Source organism: Lissotriton helveticus, chromosome 7, assembly GCF_964261635.1.
Source record: "Lissotriton helveticus chromosome 7, aLisHel1.1, whole genome shotgun sequence".
In the NCBI taxonomy this organism is placed as follows: domain Eukaryota; kingdom Metazoa; phylum Chordata; class Amphibia; order Caudata; family Salamandridae; genus Lissotriton; species Lissotriton helveticus.
In genome coordinates this window covers 248,853,845-248,879,245 of record NC_136068.1, presented here as the reverse complement: position 1 = coordinate 248,879,245, position 25,401 = coordinate 248,853,845, and positions in this window count along the sequence as shown.

Here is a 25,401-nt window from a genome sequence, read left to right as displayed (position 1 = left end):
CCAACAAAAGACACTGGCCTGCAGAAAATCACGGGCACTGCTCACTGCACATCATGCTGCTTGCTATATTCCTGCAGCACTTTATCTGCTAGGAGATGCCTGTCTTTTGGACAACAAGCTTGCTGCAAACATTAATTCCACTCATTGAAGATCTCCATGTTCTGTAGTAGTATTTTGCCACAAATTGTAAGGTAGCGGCACCAGCTAATCACATATAAGAGCCACTGAATATCCTTAAGCGGGTAGCTGCCAGGTTCTTGCCCAGTTTAAAGGCTTAAGCCTGGAGTTCCAGAGAAGAGTACTTATTGTCAAGCCTCTCTGGACATCCAATAATACATTAGTTTGAGTGGCACTGAAAAGCGCTAAAACGGGGGGCGTGGCTAGCGGCCGGACATGGCGGCAGCGTAGAGGACTAGCTCCGAACGCGAAGCGGCCTCTCTAGCTATCCGAATGACAATCCGTTGCTGAATTTTGCCTCAGGCGGGGGCACCGAAGACCCGGGGCCGGGCGGTGCAGGCGGCAAGCAACCGGGCAGAAATCGGATGCCGGGCGGCTGATTTACAGCCGAGGATCAGCGAGCCCAGGACGCAGGCCTGAGACCGGGGAAACCAGTCGCCAACGCACCCGGCCGGAAATGTGCCAGACCCGGCGGTGGCGGACCGGAAGTGGCCGGGCCTGGAAGGGGAACCCATGAACGGCTCTGCGACCTTCCTTACCTGCCCTGGCTCTACCGGTGCAGCGCACACGTCCTTCTGCGCTGCTGGAGGGACGAAGACACTGCCGAGGACCGAGGCGCCTTGAGGAGGGAGCAGTGACGCTACGGTGAGGAGCCATCTGTTACCGCCGCCGGAGCGGGCGAGATCCGCGAGGGTTGCGGAGTGCCTGGGAGCTCTCCCCCCCCCCCCCCATCTCCGCCGCCCACGTGCATTTCGCCCTGCAGCAGCACCTAACACTGCGCCTGAGACGTGAGGCTGCGCAGCTCCAATACTGAGGGACACGAAAGGTGGACTCGTGCCTACCACATTACGTAACATGGACCCATGGTAGTGTCTGGGGCCGCAATACACACGAGGCGCTCTCAGTGACACTCCGGAGCCGTAATAGGGCCCCGCACGGCTGTGACCCTACAAAACGTGAGCGGGTTGAGGCGACCAGGGGGGGCGGAACGCCTGGCGGGACAAGCGAACTGTGGCTGAATCTCCACCATCATTGGGGACGCGAACCCGGTCCCCTTCTACGTCCGACTGTCTGCCCGAGCTGTGTTGCAGGTGGGGCCGGGCCCGTGGCTGACCTCCTCTCTCCTGGTCCGTCCCACTAACTGACCTGCTGCGCTCTACTGTGGACATCATGGCGGGAAAAGGCGCCAGGGGCGGCACGACCCAGACACGTATCGAGAGATACACCAGTGAAAAAACGGCCTCCCCTCCAGCGGAAGGGCGGAATGTATCTACGAGAACGGCGGACATTGCGGGATCGAAGAAGGCAACCCTGGATGACGTAATGCGAGCTCTCACGCAAGTCCAGGCTACGGTGGGTTCGATCTCGACGGAGATTACCCTCATCCGAGCAGACCTCCACAAAATGGCAGAAAAAGTGGGATCACTGGAGATAGTCACAAAATCACTGGTGGAGGATGTCTCAGAGCTCCAGACGGCAATGGAGGCAGTCGTGGCTGAGAATAAAGTGCTGAAGGACAAGCTGGACGACCAGGAAGGACGCTCCAGGCGGAACAACATCCGCATTCTTGGAGTTCCAGAGTCGGAAGGTACTAGAGCGACTGACCTTTATGTGGAAGACCTCATCAAATCGCAGCTCCAGCCGAAGGGATTGTCAACGTTCTTTTCGGTCGAGAGGGCGCATAGAGTACCGGGCGGTCAGCCTAAACCGGGAGCGTCCCCTAGACCAATCCTGGCACGACTGTTCAACTTCCGAGATAGGGATGCCGTCCTACAAGCTGCGCGGGTGTCCCCGCCCGTGAAGGTCCAGAACTCCACCGTGGCGTTTTTCCCGGACTATACTGCAGAGGTGGCCAGGAGGAGGAAAACGTTCATGGACGTGAAAAAAGAGCTTAGGAGGAGGGAGGTCCAATACTCTATGATCTTTCCGGCTAAACTGCGGGTGGTGGCAGAAAACAGAACTTGGTTTTTTGACAATCCGGAGATTGCCAGGGACTGGCTGGACGGATGGAGGCCAGCCTCTCAACCCCGCCGTCAGGGGCGAAGTAGAAAGGGCCGACTTCTGGTGGATCAGGGCGAGGATCGAGGTGACGGCTTGGAAGCCGGAAGTGGTTCGCCGCTGAGAGAAAATGCTGATGCTGATCTGGAGGCCGATGTTTAGTGCCCTGGCAGGTACGAGACTGTTTTGACATTAGAGCTGCTGCCTGTGCTGCCGTGAGCGCTGGACTGAGGGCCCCCGCAGAGGGTATGAGGGGTCGCTGACTTTGGAGTACTCCTCACCCCCGACGAGCAAGTAACTTTGTACTTTTACTTGGGTGGGTTCAAGCACTCTGCTGAGTTGGGGTGGCGGGCAGTTTTGAGTCCGTGTGGCAGGGAAGCAGGGAGGAGGGTAGTTTTGGGTAAGGGAGGGTTGTTGCAGTTTACTGGTTTATATTGTTTGACTCTGCTGGTTACATTGGTCTCCACATTTGTCGCGCTGGGCCTGACTACGCACACAGAATGGCCTGATGTTGCCTCGAAGACACCGGGCCGGCCACTGCTCGCACAGGAGGAACGCCCTGGGAATAGGTACACATCAGACACGATACTGCCAGGCCCTACAGGTCCTGGGTTTATGCATACAGATTTACAATGGCAGGGGTGTCCCAACCAAGTAACGTGATCGATGCTCCTGGAGTGGGGCCTGTGCCTCCGCTACAGATTATGTCCTGGAATGTGAGAGGTCTGGGGGATAAGGTTAAGAGAGGGTTGGTTCTTCAACATCTTAGGCGGTTCCACTGCGACCTGGTCCTCCTTCAAGAGACACACTTAGTGGGTGCAGCTGGTAGGGCTCTGGACAGGCGGGGATACCGCATGATCGCACACTCGGACTTCACTACCGGGTCCCGTGGGACGGGCATCTTACTGAAGAAAGCATCTAGATTTATTGTACAGGCTACCAAGATTGATGGTTCTGGGCGCTTTGCAGCAGCCTGTGGGCAGTGGGAGGGAGTCTCCCTTAATGTGGTGTCTGTATATATCCCCCCGGCATTGTGTGCAGCTACACTTCCGGACCTGGGAAAGTTCCTTCTAGAACTCCCGGACGGAGACCTAGTGGTGGGGGGGGATTTTAACGCGTTGGCCCATGCTACGAAAGATAGGTTCCCGACCCGGACGCAAACTCCTGGCCTGTCCAGATTTAGTGAATTTATTGAGGCACAAGGGTTGGTAGACATATGGCGACACCTGCACCCCGATGATCACCAGTACTCTTATTATTCTGCCACACATGACTGCCTATCCCGCATTGATTACTTCCTTACACTGGGGAGTGGTCGACTCACGGTGGAGGATGTCTGCATTAGACCTCGAGGTATTTCTGATCACTCCCCCTTGACTATGTCCCTGTCCTGCGCAGAGATCGCTCGTAGGAGACTCTACCCCATTTACCCCGGATATCTCAAGATACCTCAAGTCCGTAAAGACTTGAAGAAAACAACCAAGCTGTACTTCGCGGAAAACTTGGGTACGGTGTCCTCCCCAACGACTTTGTGGGAAGCCTATAAAACAGTATTCAGGGGCCAGGCGATTGCAGCGATAACGCGACATAAACGTGCGCAGAAAGCAGAACTGCTGGCTCTGGAGCTACAAATGGAGCAAGCTAATGCGGCCCATATGGCGCTCCCGTCGGAAGACACACGCCACACACTCTACCTCCGCCAACAGTTACATACCGATCTCCTCAGAAAGCGAACAGTGGAAAACATTGAAACGACTGCGCAAAGAGTCTATGATGTGGGAGACAAAGCCAACAAACTACTGGCTTGGCTGGATAGGAAGAACGAGGGCAGCAGACACATTCTACAATTAAAGGATCCGCAGGGAGCGTCCCATACGCGTCCCTCCGAGATCATCGAGATCCTGGCTGACCACTATCAGGCGGTCTACACCCCACTGGAGGTAGTCACAGCAGAAGCAGCGGCAGCAACGCTGCAAGCCATACCGGTCGCAACTTTGCCTTCGGAAGCGATGACTGAATTGGAGGCGGATCTGACGGAGGAAGAGCTCCGAGCGGCCATTGGTGCATTACGTACGGGCAAGGCGCTCGGCCCCAACGGGATTCCAGTTGAGTGGTATCAGACAGTCTCTGACACCCTGAGCTCGCCACTTCTGGCCATGTTCGCGGAGTGCCGAGAAACAGGGATTCTGCCCCTGGACCAACGGGTTGCGACCATAGTGACTGTCCCAAAACCTGGTAAATCACCCACGGAATGTGCGTCGTACCGCCCGATTTCGCTGCTTAATGCTGAAGCTAAAATTCTGGCGAAACTCATTGCGAACAGACTGACCCCGCACCTGCAATGTCTGATCCACCCGGATCAATCGGGCTTCATGCCACACAGAAGTACGGCACTAAACCTCCGACGTGTACACGGGGTGCTGGCGCGAGCCCACTTACTGTTGGAACCGGCGGCCATTCTGTCACTAGATGCCAGAATGGCTTTTGATATGGTGGAATGGCAATACTTATTCGCGGTCTTGACTCGTATGGGCTTTGGTCCAAAGTTTGTTTCGTGGGTCCAACTGCTATACACGGATCCGGTGGCTCACGTGGCGGCTAATGGTCACATCTCTCGAGCGATCCCCCTGGCTAGAGGGACGCGTCAGGGGTGTCCACTGTCCCCCTTGCTGTTCGCCCTGGTGCTGGAACCACTGGCTACTGTCATTAGGACCACTCCACTGCTAAAGGGTCTGACGTGGGGGGACGCCTGGGAGGACAGGGTGTCCCTGTATGCCGACGACATGCTGATTTACCTTTCTCAGCTGGAAACGGGCATCCCGAATCTGCTGGCAATCTGCGATGCGCATGGAAAACACTCAGGATACATGATTAACTGGACGAAGTCAGTTGTTTATGTACTGAAAGGTCCGGCGCCACTCCTTCCCATCAACTGCCCGCTGGTTGTAGCTGATACCTCGTTTAAATACTTGGGCGTCCAGGTCACTGGTGACCCGACTGCGTTCTATGATTTAAACTTGGCGCCCCCTCTTGCCCGTCTGCGGGCGGATGTGCGACACTGGAAAACCTTGCCCCTCACGCTGCTGGGACGCGCGGCGCTGTTTAAAATGATGGCATTGCCGCGCCTCCTGTATGTGCTAGAAAACACCCCGACCCTGGTTCCGCCATCCTATTTCCGTAAAGTGACGGCGCTGATAACCGAGTTGCTGTGGGGAGAACGTCCACCCAGAATTGCACACGCGAAGCTTAACCGTGGATGGTACGACGGAGGGATAGCCTTGCCGAATATTGAGCTCTACTACTGGGCATCACAACTCAAAGTTATTAATCACTGGTTACACATCCCCCAGAATGACCCGGCGTACTTCTCAGATAGAGCACAGCTGGGAACACACAGTTTGCTGGCCCCGCTTTACACTCCTAGCCTTGCGAAAACACTACTCGGTCCAACCAAACACACAGTCGCTATATGGCACAAAGCACTGGCACGGCTTAAGTGGAAGGGAGTCATAACCAAACTTACTCCACTGTGGGACACTAAACAATTGGGCTGTCTTAGGTCAAGTAAAGGCTTTACTCAGTGGGACACCATCGGCATTTCGACAGTGGGAGACCTATGGACTTCTACGGGAATGGTCCCTTTTCCGCACCTGCAACGACAATATGAATTAGGCCCTAATGAGACTTACAGATATGTACAGATACGGCATGCACTCATGGCGGTCATTGAACCGGGCGCTAAACTCCCGGAATCCTCACCTCTGGAGGACCGACTTCTCACAGAATTCATGCAAACACGTGCCACCTCACTCACATACCGTAAGTTGTTGAATAATTTGCCTGATCCCTTGCAGAAGTTGAAGGAAAGGTGGGAATCTGAATTGGGGTCCATGGATGAGACGGAATGGAATGCCGCACTGGCATCGCCGCGGGAGGCGGGTGTGTCAGCCCGGTTCAGGCTGATACAGCTCAAAATACTGCACAGGGTATATTACACCAGGACCTCACTACACAAAATGCATAGGGCGGAAACCCCGTACTGCCTTAGAGAATGTGGGGAGGAAGGAACATTGCTACACACGCTTTGGGAATGTCCCCTTATCTTGAATTACTGGCGGCAAATCATGCGCACTATTTCTCAGACCCTTGATACTTCAATACCGCCAGACCCCCGTCTGTGCCTTCTGAATGTGTGGGAGGGGGTTGACCTGACACACCGGAGCCAGCAGTGGGTCACTATTGGGACTATGGTGGCCAAGCGCGATATTGCGCAGAGGTGGGGTGTAGCAGAAATACCTACGCTGACATTGTGGTGCAGAACGATGGACAAACTGATGATTGTTGAACGTGCTGTGTACAAAATGAGAGCTAACCCGCGCAAGTGGAATGCAATTTGGGTGGCATGGAATAAGTATAGGGGGGATCTATGCGAGCCGCTTCCTGAAGATGAGGGCGATAGCTCGGACGAGGAAGAAGACCTGGAAGACTAGATTAGAGGGAAAGGGTGGGCGGACTGGGGAAGTTGGGGGTTGAGTGCCAGGGACACCAGTTTAGCGGGCGTGGGGAGGGGGAGAGGTGGTACCATAGGAACCTGGTTCTAACAAGTGACATTGGGGATGCGTGGGAGGATTCAATGTGACTGTCCTTATTGGCATGAGTCTAAAGTTTAGGTTGTTTGTTATGTAAAGTAAAAAACAGTAAGACGTCTTATCACCTATTGATGTATCCTGATTGCCTTCTATAATGTATCAAACGTTCGCTGCCGGACCGGAGGGTTGTCGGCTGAATAGCTGTGTCACAATATGATGCCATGACTGATCAAGAATTACTTCCTTTCACTGTGATGCACAATTACTGTCTGTTTGGCAAATGCTAATAAAGTCTTACCAAAAAAAAAAAAAAAAAAAAAAAAAGAAAAGCGCTAAAACAAAACTCAAAATCAACTCACTCTTCAGAGATGAATTAATTGCAAAGTCCTCTTTAACTAATCCTCTTATGTGGATTTTACCGGATCACACTACTCCCAGAGATAATCTATTAATTAACAATAGCATTCTATTGCTTTCATATATATTTATAGATTCATTTACTACCCTAATAAAGATGGATCGTGGGGTCCATCAGGGTTGCGTCCTCGCCCCTTTTTTATTCTGCCTCTACATTAATGACCTGGCAATTAATTTGGTCAATGGGAATATGGCTCTACCCCAGATAGGTTGTAGATCTCTTCCAGCACTTCTATATGCTGATGATTGTGTTTTAATGTCCAGAACAGGGATGGGGCTGCAGAGGCTTTTAACTAGTTTTAATGGTTTTATGAGTGATCTTGGACTGAAAACAAATGTTGCCAAATCCCATGTTATGGGGGTCGGCAAAACGCCCATGAACACAAAAACATGTTTTATTAATAATGACAAATTACTTTGTGTAGCCACCTTTTACTACCTGGGCATTCTTTTTAATAAAAAAACCACATGGTCCCACTTAGTGGGGGCGAGAATTGGAGGTTTTAATCATAACTTTGAGGCCATGTTTAGTTTCACAAAAAGCAAGGCTCCCGGCCTATAACAGTCATCAAAGATATATGTAAGGCTCGCAGTTGTGCCATCACTTTGACGGGGCTGGTGTCTGGGGGTTTTGTAACACTGCTGGCTTACAGAGAGTTGAAAATATGTTTCTGAAACGGTTACTAGCAGTGCCTAAAAGTAATGCGTTACTATTTGTCATAATGAATTAGGTGTAACCCCACTATCCTTTCCTCTTCAGTTTTCACCACTTCTGTTATGACATAGTATTTGGGTGAAAGAGGAGACTGTCCTAAATCATGCTATGATCACTTACTGTTTGAAACTGGACTATGTCAAGAAAATTCCCTGGATTATGTATATGCTTTCATATATATTTATAGATTCATTTACTGCCCTAATAAAGATGGATCGTGGGGTCCATCAGGGTTGCGTCCTCGCCCCTTTTTTATTCTGCCTCTACATTAATGACCTGGCGAGTAATTTGGTCAATGGGAATATGACTGTACCCCAGATAGGTTGTAGACCTCTTCCAGCACTTCTATATGCTGATGAGTGTGTTTTAATGTCCAGAACAGGGGTGGGGCTGCAGAGGCTTTTAACTAGTTTTAATGGTTTTATGCTGGGGCAGCCATGCGCGATATAAATCTAACAAATAAATAATAAATAAATAAATAAATATACTTGAGTTACTGGGGAAGCTGGGGCTCCCAGATTGTATTGACACTCCTGGTAATATAGTACAAATTCCAAGAGTTAAACTGAAAAGAATGTTTTGACATATAGTTATGAAGTTAGGGATCGTTTAGAATATAGCAAGAAATGAGTTGTGGAACACTGATTGCTGGTTTGTTCTTTAGGTACTGAACCCTATCTCCCCTTCTATTTTAATCACCCTAAGATGTTTTCTCTCATAAGATTTAGAATGGGTATTGCCTATTTTTCGGTTTCTTACCCGCGTGATGCACATTGTGACGCAAAACTGGATTTGTGTCCTTGTGACTCAGAATCAGCACAGAGCACTTTACATTTTATGTTTTTTTTCTGGATTCTATACTACTCCTAGAGGCGCTTTTCTAAAACCACTGTTAAGATTTTAAATATAAGAAAGTGCAGGGCTGCGTTACATTATTTGCTCCTCTTGAAAGTTGAATTTATTTGTTTAATGATTTATAAATACATTTCCACCGTCGTGCGGCTTCGGAACATGGTTGGTAAATGATTTTATATTGTTTAAAACAATATTTTTAACATACATGTGATTGTTTTAATTGTACGAAATGTTTTTATTATGTAATCTTTTATGGTTGACTTGCAGCCGAATAAAGATTTATTGATGATAATGATGAGATTCATTTAAATAATTACTATTAAATATCTAAACCCTATTCTCGTTGTTATCTCTTTTAAACATTATTTAGAGGTTGTGTGAGCTTTGCACGCAATGTCATGTTTTAAATTGATCCAGCTTTTTCCATGTAAGCCAATGTACCAACAAATGTATAAAAGCCTGTATGAAACTGATGTATGATGGAGTTGCTTGAGTTTTAAATAACTCTCCACAACTGTACTCTGATACGTTTTTGTCATTTATAGATACTCTGCTTAAACAATTAGAGGCACTGCTGAGATTTAACCAGAGGAGTCCAGCCAGAGTTGATGAGCTGCGGTCAAGGAGAAGCTGGAGTCCCACACTGGTCTTTGAGTGTACACCTCCAGAGGGGATTGTGTTTCTAACACCATAAGGAGACCCTGATGGATGACCCGAGAAACAGGACTGGCCTGGCTGAATACCCAAAGTAAATTTTTATACAAACATCAGGTACCATTGTGAAGACATGGTAAGACTTCAAAGTAAATGTTGCATGATAAACGGCATGCACAAATCAAAATGACATTGTAATGTTGAACTTGGTTAATGAAATGATAAGTTCTCCTTTTTTAAAGTCTTTCTGTTAAAACACACAATGGATAACTTCTGCGCAAAAAGTGTAAATCTTGATCAGGTTCAGCCGTTACCCCGTAAACATTTGCCGGTATGGGAAATAATGGCTAAGAAAGGTTTAGAGACAGGGTTATATCTACTTAAATGGCATACATAGGCTTACAATGCATGAGCCTACCCTGCAATTTCCAGTGAATGGTACTTTCTATTTTGATAAATTATAGTACCTTAGGGAAAGACTATCAGAAAAAATCAGGAAAAAAATACGACTGATTCAATTTGAAATATTTAATAAATGGGAAGATTATGCTTGAGAGCGATACATTAAGGAAACTATCCAATCGTATGATACAGTATAAGGAAAAATTAGCGGGGAAAGAAAGATTGATGATTTAGAACGTGTTTGGGGGATGCTTTACAAGAGGAAGGATGTTTCACAGCATACCCCTCATCACCCACAAGAATCAGAGGGTCAGGTAATAGAAGATATCCTTATGGGACAAATGCGCCTGCCTCCATAAATGGAGAGGACACGATAGACATTAAAAATCAACAATAAAACAATAGATGAAAAAAACAAGTTAGAAGACGTGATACAAAGTAAATATGACCATAAACCACAATTGGATGGAATTCAGACTAGACTATCCAATATGAAACGTAGTAGGATATGGGACTGGACCTCTGAGGGCCAAGAATATGATACCAACCTCTTCCCTTGCGAAAAGGCGAACTTTCTTTCAGATTTTGACAACTTAATGAAACATGCTGGCTTAGCCGAAATATGTATCTTTCTCATTACAAATAAAAAAGACTATCAAATACATTTCCTAGAAAACAAAAAGGAACCTGAAGTCAAATTACCCGCAGAGTACTATGGTATTGGTAAACTAGTCAAAGATTATACAATGGAACCTGACAAAATATTAGGTACACTGAAGAGTGTAGTCAAATGGATAGATAGGTTCAATAAAATACAAGAAACAGTGGCATATTCCAGGAGACAGGTTGCTGGGTCCACCAAAGAAGATCCTTAGTATTTTGCAGATGCACCTCGTTCCAAATTAGAATTAGTGTCTTTGGAACTGATTTTCCATATATCAGACAATACACCGATGAGTGGCATACCAAGGTAGAGAAAAAAATATAAAATTTGCCAATTGACCCCAGCTGACTTAGATCAGATGCTCCCCATACTTTTACACCTGAGATATGGAGAAAATGTTTAACAGATACCGACACAGTTAAATGAGCAGAGGGCACTATAGACTGGGAGTGAGAAAAGGTTATGGACAAATTACCTACAAAGATTTCAGATTGTTCCAATAATATAAAAACATTCTTGCAAGCACTAATTCCTATCAAAACTATGGATTGAACAAAGTTATTAAATGCCAAACAGGATCAGTACATGCCTTTTGTAGTAGAATTCAGAAAAATTCCACTTCCCACAGTGGCATGGACAACTCAGCTGAAGGACCCACCCAGGCTTTAGTGAACTGTTTTGTGCAGAACCTCTAAGATACAATTAAAAATATGATAAACCAATCTGTAGCATGTTGGGCAGTAAAACCATTCCCTGAAATATAAGTGATAGCACATTACTATAGAGAGGTGGCTCCTCGAGGGAGTGTTGCAGGTGGAGGGGGGGCGGGAGGGGCATGATGAGGGGTAGTAAACTCCGGCATACGGCAGAAGGGAGTTAAGTAAAGAATAAATAAATAAAACAAATTACATTGCTCGTTCTGCAGCGTCAAATGCCAGCACTCCCTCGAGGAGCCACCACTGTTACTATGCCGACAACTTAGAAAAAGACTAATTGAATAATATAAGAAACACTGACGATTAGGGTGCTAATGGAGCAAAGGTAGGGGACAATACAGGGGTGAATTTAGGGAAGGTAGAGGTAAAGGGAGAGGATACTCAACCATGCCTTGTTCTGGTAAAAATGCAGGAACATTCCACAATGTTGTGGACTCAAATCATTGGGTGTGAGAGTGCCTCAATATACAGAACAACAGAGGAAGGTCTGCTCCGCAAGGCAGGGACAGAGGCCAGCAGCGCACCTCTGACCCATATCAAGACTCAATGAGGTCAGAAACATCAAAAATGGCCAAAATACATGCACATTATTTTGAGCGAAGAAAAATTAAAAATTATCAAGTGGTTACCATCACTGAGGATGATTATGACTTTGATTATGTCACATATGGGTGCCCAAGAGGAGAAGGGGAATGGGTGGCCATATCTGTCATGGGGACAATTTGTTGAAGGCCGGTTACAAGGGAGGAGAGTAAAATTATTTTGGGAAACTGGAGCCACTAATTCCTCTATCTAAAAAAATGCGCTCCCATCGGTACTCTCTAGGGATGCACCAACACTTCAATGGGATTTTTTAACATTGTGTTTTCCAGTCTTATCACTGCACCCCTAACATATATTATTGGCCCTATTACTGGCCCTATTACTGATGCGCACTCTGTCGTGATCACTGGTAAGTGTGCTTTGATTTTATTGGGAATTGACTTACTGACTAAACTGCATGCTACTCTGAAATGTACCCATGATGGCGTATTTCTGGAATGCCAAGAAGGGAGTCACATGACATCAAGCCTTACTGACACTGAGTATTCTTATGTCACAGCAGACACCATTTTTACTCTTCCCACTGTACTTTAAGAATAGGTGAACCCTGCAGTTTGGACAATGGGTAAAAATGATGTAGTATTAATGAACATAGCTCGAGTACAGCTAGTTAAACCAAGTACATCTTTACCTAAGGTACTGCAATATAAAATATCCAGAGAAGGAGAATCGGGGTTACAAAAGGTGATTTCTGACCTGGCTGGTGGTGTGATTAGAGAAATAGAAGGTAGCCCTTGTAACAGGCCGAGTCTTAATGATTAAAAAAAAAAAGGTTCTGACCTGAATACACTTGATATTTGGAGACTAGTAGATGGCCTTAGTGAAATAAACAAGATTGTTGAGCCCCGTTTCCCAGTGGTACGCAACATAAAGACAATGTTTACAACTGTTCCTCCAACTGCAGCATACCTTTCTGTTATTGACTTTAAGAATGCGTTTTTCTCCATTCTCCTGCATGAGGATTCCAGGTATCTATTTCTTTTGTATTTCAAGGGTGTTCATATAATTTTCGAAGGATAGCACAAGGATTTACTGAATTTCCTTCCGTAAATTCCCAAGCTCTAAAAACACGACTAGGTAGTTTCACACTGAGCGCTAGCACCACAATAACACAACATATTGATGATATTCCATTATGCAGTTTAAATGAACAGACATGCATTAATGACACTGTACACTTACTGAATTTCCTTTGCAAACATGGTAATAAGGTTTCCCCCACTAATCTATAGTTTCCTGGACAGGAGGTTGGCTGTTTAGGGCATCCCCTGCCAGAAAGAGAGCTAAGAATTGAATCTGAAAGAGTATGTACTATCTTACAGATTACAGTGCCTACCACTCAGAAACACATGTGTGCATTTTTGGGTTTGGCTGGATATTGTAGCAATGGATACCCAACTCCTCATTGATATCTAAACGATTACAAGCCCTTACCTGTAAGAATGGGTCAGACCAAATCTCTTGGGTCAAAAATAGCGTGATAGCTTTCCCGCTATTCGCCAAGCATTGTGTGATGCACCAACTCTAGGAAGGCCATAGGCACAGATTATCATTGCATTGTGCACTGGCATTCCAAACATAACAAGAGGGCTATAAACGTCAGTGTGCTTACTTGTTTGCTACCTTTAACTCAGTAACTAAGGGATGTTCTGCTTGCCTCTGTGGGGAAACATCCTTTACAATGCAACTGTTACAACGAAGTACCTTTACGACGCAACCATTACAACGCAACTTTTACAACGACTTGCGCTGGGGGCTCTCTAGGATAGGGAATAGTTTCCAAAACCTTCCCTACTATCCACGGGGACTGGAGTTAGAATAGTAAATTAAACTATTCACTATCCAGCACCCCCCAACGCAAGTCGCTGTAACGACTTGCGTTGTAAAACTTGCGTCGTAAAGGCATGCGTTGTAATAGCATGCGTTGTAACGTCATACATCTCCTCTGTGCGACCACAGCAGCAATAGTTTTCTTGCAGTAATCAGAGGCCCTGATATTAGAAAACAAGTGTCATGTTTATGTACCTCATTCTGTTGAATTAGTAGTAAACACGACACTCATCCAGCATTTGACAAATGGCAGACATTCTCATTACAAATGGAGACTATTATTACCACACATTATCCTGCAAAGATGCAATGTTTTCAACCCTGACACATTATTACCCAGCCCTTGTCAGGAATAAGAGATACCTGATGATTGCATTTTGATTCCTGAGAAGCCACCAAGAGTAGGATAGACTCCCAAACCCAACTATGGTTTAGTGAGATGGAGATTTTTGGGTTGATGTGTCATGTTTTAAAAATGGAATTGACACTGCTGCATATGCTGTGACTATGTTGAAAACTGTTGAGTATTGAAAGTAAAATAATTGTGTGCAGGAGCATCAGATAATAGCCCTAACCAGAGCATGTTAATTAAGTAACGGGCTAGTGGTAAACATCTATACAGACAGCAAGTATGTTTTTGGGATAGCCCACAATTTTGGTAAGTTATGGAAAGAGAGGGTTTTTCTTTTCACATCACAAAGGCAGAACATACAGCATATTACATTGATTGTCAAAATCGTAATGTCCTAGATTTGACTAAAAGGGTATCTATAATAAAATGTTCAGCTCATAAAGAGATTGTAGATGTTGTTAGAAAAGGAAATGTGTTCGCTGACACAGAGAAACAGCATAGCAAAACACTTCCCTAATGTATGTTTCATACTTTGTGGATAAATTGGGGAAAGACCATGAATAGTATGATGTTAAGGGTTTGTAAAGCCAAGCTACTAGGGCATAGAAAGAAAAATGGGATAGGACTGGGAGATTGCTAGATGGCATTTCAAAAGACTCTGAAGGGAGGACAGTGTTACCAGACACTGTTCTTCATCCTATGGCATATACTATACACGGCCCAGCACGTTTAGGAAGAGAAGCTATGTGCTCATTGTTTTCTAAATGGTAGAACAATGGCAAGTTCAGAAAAGGAGCAGAAAGAGTTTGCAAACCTTGAATGACATGTGTTCAGCATAACGCATGGAAAACACAGTTTGCTCCACCCGAGGCACCTTTTGAACACCTCCAGATGGAGCTTTTAAAAAATGCCTCCATGAATATATATCAGTATGTGTTGGTGGTAGTCTGTCTTGTCTCAGGCTGGGTGGAAGCATACCGGACAAAAAAGAACGATGCACTAATTAATAGTAGCCAAGTCTTTCCAAGGTTTCGGTTGCCCAGGCTATTGTTGTCGGACAAAGGGTGACATTTGGTAATAAGGTCATGGAACAAATGAATCAAGCCTTGGCCATCAAACAGAAGCTTCATTGTGTATAATTACCCAAAGAGTTTAAAAAAGAAACATGGTATTTTAAAGGATAAAATAGTGGAAATATGTACAGAAAGTAAACTAACATGGATGGATGCTCTTCCATTACCCCTGATGAATATACGGACCACCTTGAGCTCTTTAACCCATTTGTACCCCAACAAGATTGTGACTGCTAGATGGATCTGTATGGGGTGCCCCTTGACATGCAGGCACTGTACAACTAAAGGATGATTAAGTGACTATTGTATTGAATTAACCAAAAGACTGCATGTCCTTCACTGGCAGGTGAAAGAGACCCTACCCAAGCCCCTGATGGACAAAGGCCACAACCTGAAGTCTGGTCAGTAAGCTGTGTTGAAGAATTTTCATATAACTAACTGCTTGCAGCAGAGGTAAAAGTCTCCTGTTCAGGTTCAGCGAGTCACAAACACGGGGGTCAAGTGTTCAGAATATAAGAACTGGATCCATGTCTCAAATGTGAAGAGATCCCTTCCATCCATAAGTGAAGAATAGTGTAGTAAAAGGTCAAATTTGCCACATGCACCACATACCGATAAACTGTGTTATAATTTGAGACTTCGCATGTCTTCCTAAGCCAAACAGCCATCATTTTTCTGCACGATTTAGAGCCTCACAAGTGCTGGTAAGCCTGGAGGCCTAATGACACAGAAAATAACAAAGGAAACATCTGAACCATGGTTAGGAAATACAGGGAAGAAAAAACTGCTATCTGCGCCTTTATGTGGTCTAATATTTCAAATTAGGAGCTTAGGATAATTACATTATGCTCAGTAGTAATGTACACAACCTATCCCACAGGAACGGATGTATGACGTTTCAACGCATGCTTTTACAACGCATACCATTACGACGCAGGTTTTACAACGCAAGTTGTTACGACGACTTGCGTTGGGGGTGCTGGATAGCGAATAGTTTAATTTACTATTCCAACTCCAGTCTCCATGGATAGTAGGGAAGGTGTTGGATAGTAATGAAACTATTCCCTATCCTAGAGCGCCCCCCAGCACAATGCGTTGTAATAACTTGCATTGTAAAAGTTGCGTCGTAATGGTAGTGCGGTGTAAAAGTTCCCCCACAGGAACACCGAAAAGAGCAAAAACAGACAATGACTTGGATTTTTATAAACCTCATACTACAGAGCATCATGATAATGTGGTGGATCAAATGATGAATGCATACCACAAGCAACTGAATGTCTCAAACTGTTGGATATATGTGCAAATGCCAGCTGAGTTCAAAAAAAATTCACATCTATTGTAAATGTGGCCAATGTTTAAAACATCATGTTATGCTTTCTGATCCCTATTTAGGACTCTAACCTTTGGGGCACAGCAAGGAAAAGTTAAAACACCCACAATAAAAATATTATCAGAGTATAACAGGCAGATAACCATAACTTCAGGGTGTATGCTTTGGGCAATGTCAGGAGATAAAGAAGAGGAATCCTTGATAATAAATACAGCACAAAATAGTGAATTTCTAGACTTGATATGGAATGACAAAACTCCTCCAATACAGGTACCTTCAAAGCTGAGAAGGAGACTCACAGGGAGTCTCTTTTTAATAGACAAATGAAGGGCGGAAGTAGGAATTAGTGATTGAAGGCAGTTCTTCAATATAAGTAATATTTCCTCCTTGGGCTATCCAATGTATGTAGTTAAGCAAGTATATTTTATATGTCCAGAAAAGGCATATAGAGGGTTGCCCAAAGATTGGGGTGATTCTGGCTATATAGGATGGGTGTTTTCTGCTATAATGCATCAACTGAAGGACCATTTACGGAAATATACATTGACAAAATACAATTCTGTAGTCAGAGTGAAAGAAGAGTAGACCAGACAGATGCCACAACCCTATAGGCTAGTGACATTGGGAAGGGAATAATAACAATGCTGGGAGTAGCTCTTAATTCTAGACAAATAAGTCAATTAAGTAGATTGTTGGAGACAGCTATAAATGAAACCTCTGCAGCATTAGAATAATTGACTGTAGAAATGGTGACTATGAGGACCGTGGTTCAACAAAATAGAATGGTTTTAGGCATGACATTGGCAGAAAGGGGCTGAGTCAGTAGGATGATTTAAACAGACCGTTGCGCCTATATTCCAGATGGCGTTCCACATGTGTATAAGACTGTAGATAATTTGCATGATAATGGACATCAAGTACATGAGGTAACAGAAAGGACATTGCGCAATGACATTGGGTCCCTATTTGGAAATTGATGTTGGAGGCTGCTAAAAATAGTGTTGATTATAATAATCATCTTGTTGATATGTAGTGTATTAATTAATATCTTATCCTCATGCCTTCAAATGTGTGTCAGAAAATGTACAGTAAATAATATGCCTGAAAAAAATTCTATCATGTTGTCCCAATGGAAAGGAGAAGGTGAAGTAGAAAAAAATAATGGCAATAGAAGTAGAATAGATTTAAACACATGGTTGAACATTAGATCAAAAGGGAGGATTGAGAATGAACAATGTACTAACCGCTTCAACGCGGCTGGAATTACCCCGCGGTGCAGAAGAATTCCACACATGCACGGAACGGATGGCCCCCGGCTGTCCTCCGCACACGCTCACCGTGACGTCGGATGGCCAGGGGCCGTCCGACGTATCGAAGAGGTTAACAGGTGCAAACATTGAAATCTATATTATTCAATGTCTCTATTTTGTAGAACTGTGAAATATATAGTGTGCTAAAAGTCACAAACACCCTTGCGTGTTTTTGAGCTTTCTCAATGCAAACTTATTTTATTTGCAACCATGTGTACTCTAATGTAAATGTTTAAACAACCACCATGAAGTACACATTGTATAACATAAGCCTGAACTGTTATCTTGTTTTCTTAGGCTTGTGTAACTACTTGCATCAATGTTCTCCAGCACAACAATTGAACTGAATTGAATTTGAAATTTATATAGCGCTCGAATGCCCAAGGGCATCTAGACACTGCAGCGGAGGAGTCTGCCGGAAATGAGCAGTAAAGGTAAGATTTAGTTTGAGAAAAGCCAGCTTTTCAGTGCTTTTCTGAAGGAGAGTAATGTTGGGCAGTTTTTTAGGCTCGTGGAAAGGAGTTCCACAACTTTACGGTGTTGAGGAGAAAATTGCTTCCTCCCCAGCGAACTTTCCTGAATTTGGGTATCTGGAGAAGTTTGCTCTGAGCTGAGCGAAGCATTCTACCCGGATGGTACCATGATAAATGCAGTTTCAGGTACGCAGGTCCTGTTCCCTGTAAAGCCTTGAACGCTAGACACAAGGCTTTGAATTCAGGTCTCTTTTTCACAGGGAGCAAGTGTAGTTTTTTAGGCCTTGGCACACAGACTGGAACGTAGGAATATTCAGCAACATCCTGGCAGCGGCGTTTTGAACCTGCTGCAGTTTGAGGATTTGCTGTTTCTGAAGGCCCAAGTAAAGGGCTTTTCCAAACTCCAGTCTGGCCATTGCTAAGGTTGTTATCAATTTTATTACTGCAGCTGGGGGAATGTATGGTTTCACCTTCGGGATTAATTTTAGTGTTAAGTGAACCTGAGTGCGACTTTATTAGTTTGATGTTGGAAGGTGAGTCTGTCATCAAAGATGAAGCCTAGATTTTTAACCTTTTGCACTGGGGTGGGAATGGTTTCCATGTCCATTGGCCACCAATTCCGATACCAAAAGGAGGTGGCGGATCCCAACAGGAGAACCTCTGTTTTGCTTCCGTTGAGCTTTAGGCAGTTTGTACTCATCCAGTGGTCTACGTGAGATATACACTGATTGAAACAAGCTGCTGTTTCCTCCAGATTGCTTGAGATGGATACTACAATCTGGGTATCGTCAGCGTAGGACACCACTGAGAAGCCAAACTGCCTGATGACATCACTAAGGGGGTGATGTATAGATTGAACAAAGTAGGGCTCAGTGAGGAGCCCTGCGGCACCCCACATGGAAGTGTAACTTGTTCTGAACAGGATTCGCCGATCTGAACAAATTGCAGCTTGTTGTTTAAGTAGGATTTGAGCAAACTTAGCGCTAAGTTTGAGACTCCCATCTTCTGGAGCCTTTTGATGAGAATGTCCTGGTTCACAGTGTCAAAGGCCACCGAAAGATCCAATAGGATCAAGGCAGCCTTTGCACCGGATTCCAGCTTGGAGAGAAGCTTTTCTGCTGCCATGACCAGGGCCGTCTCCGTTCCATGCCCTTGCCAGAAACCGTATTGCGAGGAATCCAGCAGATTTTCCGAGGACACGAAGGCAGTGAGTTGGTAGTTTATGATCAGATTGAGTCTTTGGGTGGAACTAACCTTCCTCTCTTTGTTATCTCTGCTAAACATTATTTAGAGATTGTTTGAGCTTTGCACACAATGTCATATTTGGAAAGGATTCCGCTATTTCTTTGTTAGCCAATGTACTAACAAATGTATGAAAGCCTGTATGAAATTAATGTAAGGTAGTGTTGCTTGGGAGCTAGTCATTCAGTCACTCCGAAACTTGAGTTTTGAATGAACTCTCCATGACTGTACTCTGATACTTTGTTTGTCATTTATAGAAACTTTGCTCTGTCATTTATAGAAAAAGGTGCAGTGGGCCAGAAATTTAGACCTCAGAAATGCAACAAATAGCATGCTGGAAATCATTTCTTTTTCTTTGAAAAGGAGAAGTAGGATCATGGACCAGAACCATAAGTTGTGCTTTGCGCTCCTCCAGTTGCCCGTACTCAGAGATCGCCGGGTCATGAGAGGTCCACGGTCCAGCTTGGAGGCTTCCACAGCATCCCGGGAGGCACCTGAGTCTGATGCTGTAACCTGTGGAGCAGTGGAGAGCTTCTGGAGACCAGGCAGAAGTGACGACTCAGGGACCAAGCTCAGCTCAATATGGCAGCCACGGCCCAGGCAGAGAAGACGAGGTGCACCTGTGACTGTTAATCCCCCCCACAGAGACTAGAGGGACCACATCACCTACACCTGGTCTTTTGCTCTAGGAGTAGAAGACACACCATGGATCAGCTCGCCCAAAGTGTCTTCTCTGGAGGATAATAAAATAGCGCACGGCGAGGACATTTAGAGGTCCTGTGCCTACAAAAACAACAAGCCAAACTACAGGCCTTCATAAAGGATTTGGAGAACTGTTAATATAGAAACAACATTAGACTAAGAGGGGTGCCAGTGGGAATGAGGGAGCTGATGTTGCAGACCATGTGAAGGCCCTGTTCCAGCAGATCTTAGCCAGGATGCAAAGGAGAATATTCAGCTGGGCAGAGTCGACAAAGTGGACTGCCCTGATGAGAACAATGCAAAACTGCTAGATATTTTAGCTTATGTCCATGACTTCCAGCTGAAGGAAGAGATCCTCAAGATAACCAAGGATGCACATCCACACACTTTCCAAGGCCATAAGCTGGCATTGTTCCATCACCTGTGTGCATCACTCTACAGCTCCACAGTGACTTTAAGCCAAACACCCACTACTTACAGAGCTAAGGGGTATCGTATGGCTGAGGTAATCAGTTCTGAATCATCCTTTGCTGGGAAGGCCAAGCATAACAAACGTTGAGGCTTGCCAGATACTGGTCCTCTTTGATGTGGATTCTCAAGGTTCACAAAAGCAATCTGATGGGGTGCTGGCCACGTAAATCGGCCTCTTTTCTAATAGGCAGTGGCTATGCTCTAGTCTGGGCATTGCCCTTTGACATGATCCGCTACTATCGATTATGAATGGATTTATTGAGGTCCGTTTCTGTTCTAGTTTGGGTATAGTTTCAGGTTTATTAGCCCATGCACGCACCTACACGTCACTCGTTTCACAATTAGGCCACCTTATGCACCACTTTTATCCCCACATGATGATTATCCAACTCACGCCCACCGGCTACATTGAGGGACTACTGGGATTGGTGTGACACGTTTTCACCGGATACCATTGAGGGAAAAATTATTTGCCTCAATGTCAAAAGCTTAAATCATCCGGCCAAGTGGTTAGCAATCCTGTCCCTCCTGGAACAGAGTGGTTGGGTATATTTGCTTATTCCCAGAGACACACCTTCTGTCAAAAGATGAGCATAGAATGAAGTTGTACTGGTTTTCTCAACAATTTTGGTCTGTCGGTTCTTTGCCATAGCATTTATTCCCCTAACAACACCAACAGCATTTTTACACTGGAGTTCTCTCAGGCCTTACAGACTTGGGGTACAGCCATACTCATGGGGAACAATCTGAACTAGGTTATGAAGAATGACCATTACAGCACCATGAAACACTTCAGCTTTGGGAGCAATTTCCTTGTGTGGATCCTATGTGGCTACAGCTCCCACAGGGCCTCGGTCCAGGTGAAATGGGTATCCTCTGGTTCCTTTCCCTTACAGAGACGGACGTGACAGGGTTGCCTTCTGTCCCCATTCCTGTTTGTCCTAAATATGGGATCACTGGCCCAATGCATCCAGGCAAATCTAAGTATTATAAGGCCACACCATCTACATCATTAGCCTCTATGCAAGTGATGTGGCTCTGACAGACACAATTGACCCACTGTATACACTAAAAGAGGGGGGACTGGGCGCTCAAATGAGAAACTAGAACAGAAAAGTGAGGTCCAGTGCCCTTGCTCCCAAAGTCAAGTATGTAAACACAATAAGGGGCAAAAGTTCCTCAGAAGAAGTCTACCTAAATATAGGATGCTCAAGAAGGAAAGTTTAAGAAAATTGGAGGTAAGTATAGGGAAGTGGATAATCTCTTTGTCAGAGCTTACAGGTGGAATTGTACAAAAATGCGTGAAGTGAAGAAAGTGCTTCTGCTTTGTAACCTAGTGCCCTCAGAGAACCGTGCAGTCGCCCTAGATCATCATTGGGCGTTGCTCCTCGTGTGGGTGGCGCTGCAGTCCCTCACGGGGCCCACAAGGGGGCTCTTTGGCGGAGTTCTTTTTTGGAGATGCCGCAGTTGTGCATGGGTGTCTGGGGGCCTAGTAAGTGTACTTAGTGAGTATGAAGAAGTAAAAAAGGGGGGTTAAAAAACCCTGCAGTACCCTCAAACTAATTTATTCATGGGTCTGTGAGGATTACTTAAGAAAGGGGGAGTGAACCCTGGAGAAACTCTATATAATAAATAATAGGGGCGGATGCGTAACTACACGCTACTCTCAGGGTGGGTGCTCAAGTGAAGGGAAAAATAAATCATTAGGTCGACATGTTTCGCACGTCTGGTGGTCCCTAGTGGATCCAATTGCGCTTCTTCAGGACCATATCATGTGCAAAAAACAATCTATGTTTCTTGTTGCCCGTGCCAGGCCTATTGCCCGTGCATCAGCAGTACCTGAGTCGTCAAGGTGAAAAGCGTGTTATCGCTGACTGGTACAGTCACTGTGGTACCATAACCGAACCTGTAAAAGAAAGTCTTGTGAAATAAAGAGAAAAAGAGAAAAACAACTCTAGAGAGTGCATAGTTGTAATAGAGTAACAATGTCATATATTGTTTCAGCATTGTAGTTATTCGGCCCTATATCCGAATCACGTGAATCACAGAACATGCCACTCGCTACATGTGATCCACGTATATGCATTCCATAATGCCATATTAAGTTAGAAGGATCTACAAAAAGGCCTGGACAAATGGGCACGAGTGACTAAAGATTCCAAGGGTGTGCACATGGGAACTAAATGAGTTGGGGTCGTGCCCCCGAACATAGCCGTTAATGAACAAAGTCGTGACTCGATCCCACCAGTGTGGAGATGTGTGGGAATTGCGGTTAGTGCTATGTATGGTAGGTTGTGGTCCGGGGTGCCTAATTGCATAGATAATCATGCCCCAGTCTCTGGCGCTCGGTCACTTTCTTAGTCGTGTGTCACCCTTATTAACCATATCGCCCGTGAGTATTGTGAAAAGCATTGCCTCGAAATCGTATGGGGGGGCATGCTGAATACCAATAGACATACCAAATCAGTCTAAGGTATGGGTCCCATCAACGTCGGCTTGCCTGTTAGATGAGGAAGCACTGTGAAGACAAAGTGATTGTTTCAAGGCGGGCGCCCCATATTTGAATGGCTGTGGGCCTCTTTGCACCCAAAAAGAAAAGACATGACATGATGTTATTGCGATGACAGCTGTAATGGCGCATCGCAACTCCGTTAGTCAAATGGGTTGCTTAGCATCGGGAGGGGAGGAATGTCGATATCAGCGAGATCGAGGATACAGATCCCCATGTGGGTACTTACAATTATCTCACTCGGCGGGCGTTTTTCAATCCTACCCCCAGCAAGCTCAGCGTCGGAAAGGAGCTGATCTCTCTCCTTCCCGTATATTTATCAGTGTCGGTGCCGGTCTCGACCCCTGACTGCTGATCTGTGAGGCGGAGTGTAACTATTCCCGGAAGAAACAAGTGCATGATGTCACAGGGAGTTAAAACATGGCAGCCATCTTGAAACGGGTCCCTAAAGATGATAGTATGTTATTCATACCTGCATAGCACTATTATTTATAATTTGTTGTGCACTTGTGATCATAATATGTAGGATCACGATAGTCTTTTGAAAGGAGGGGGTTTAATTCCAATGTCGGCTGGTGATGGGGCCGGGTCTAACTGTTCCTTGATGCAACAAGTGCATGATGACACAATGAGCCAAAAACGTGGCAGCCATTTTAAGACGGGTCCCTAAGGATGCTAGTATTTGTTATTTATGCCTGGATAGCGCTATTACTTATCGTTTATTGTGCGCTTGTGATCATGATATATAAGATCGCGGTAGTCTGTAGAAAGGAGGGGATTCAATACAAACTCCGACTCTTGATGTAGCCGCGCATTACTCTCCTATCACGAATGAGTGCCATTTTAACAAGTGGTTGATCAAAAGGATTACATTATAATTTATTAATCAGGGATACTGGACAATGTCTGTCCAAAGTCTCAGGAAGCAATTAAAACTCTGTCGAGGGGAAGACATATTTGTGATGTATCGTTCTTTATCAATATGTCTGTATTTGATTCAGTTCAACCCTCGAAAGACACAAATAAATTGATCAGTCCATTCCTATGGATTGTGTCACAGAAGTTCCACCCAGGGAATTTCTTCATTCAAACCCTCCTTGTCACACTTCAACCTGTGGACCCACCTTTGTTCATACCTAAACAAGGTTTTTGGGGACCAAAGTGGGTTGGAATCGATCACTATCCATCTAATGCTAGTGGCTGAGTGTCTCTTCTCTGCAAAGTGGGATAGCATCTTAGTGTTAGTCTTTCCTGTGCGTATCCGGCTTTTGTGCTCGCCTATCCATACTTTGACCTGTCGTGTGGTCATGCCAATGTATCTGAGCTCGCACGGGCATTGGATCATGTAAATGCAGTTAGTCGTGTCACAATTCGTATGTTTTGTTAAGAGCCATGGTATCACCAGCCCTAGATCTATTTCTTTCATGGTCAGTGTCTCCGCACTTGAAGTGCATGTGCCGCAGGGGTGATGACCAACCACTGGGGGTAGATTCCATAACGTAGCCCTCTCTGATGTAATTGGTTTGGGGCGTGTGTGGATGAGAATGTCTTTAAGATTCTGTGTGCGTTTGAACGCAAAAAGTGGTGGTGGTCCTGCCGAGAAAGTGCCAGTCTTGAGGATGTCCCAGTGTTTTTCAACTATCTTTTGTATCGCATTGGAACTGGGTGTAAACCTTGTGTCACAAGTCATAGTGTCTGACGAGGGATTGGTATTCACTTCTAGTAAGGCCTGGCGATGATTGTTTCTGGCCCTCTTGTGCGCTTGTCGTATAATATTTGGCGGATAGTGGCATTTACTCAAGTTGGACGTCAGAATCTCTGCTTGTTGCTCGAATGACTCAATGGTATCACAGTTCCTGCGAAGACGCAGGAACTGGCCCACCGGCAGGTTATCCCTTAGTGCTTTGGGGTGATGGCTCTCGTATACCAAGAGACTATTCTGATCTGTAGGTTTTTTATAGATGGTGGTGTGTAGGACGCTGTGGTCCTTGGAGATCAAGAGGTCCAAGAAAGGTACTTCTTTGTGTGATCTGGTACTGGTGTATCTCAAGAAAGGGTCAAGGGTATTGACCCACTCGCAAAACCTTTCACATGGCTCTTCTTCTCCTGTCCAGAAGATCAGGACGTCGTCGATAAAACGGCGCCACAAGAGTACGTTCTCTCTAAATGGGTTCGACTCATTCAAGACGAATTTTGCCTCAAAATCTGCCATATAGAGGCACGCCAAGCTTGGAGCAAAGGTGCTGCCCATGCTGGTGCCCTGCGTCTGATTGTACAGTTGAGTCTTGAATTGAAAGAAGTTCTCTTTCAGCGCAATAG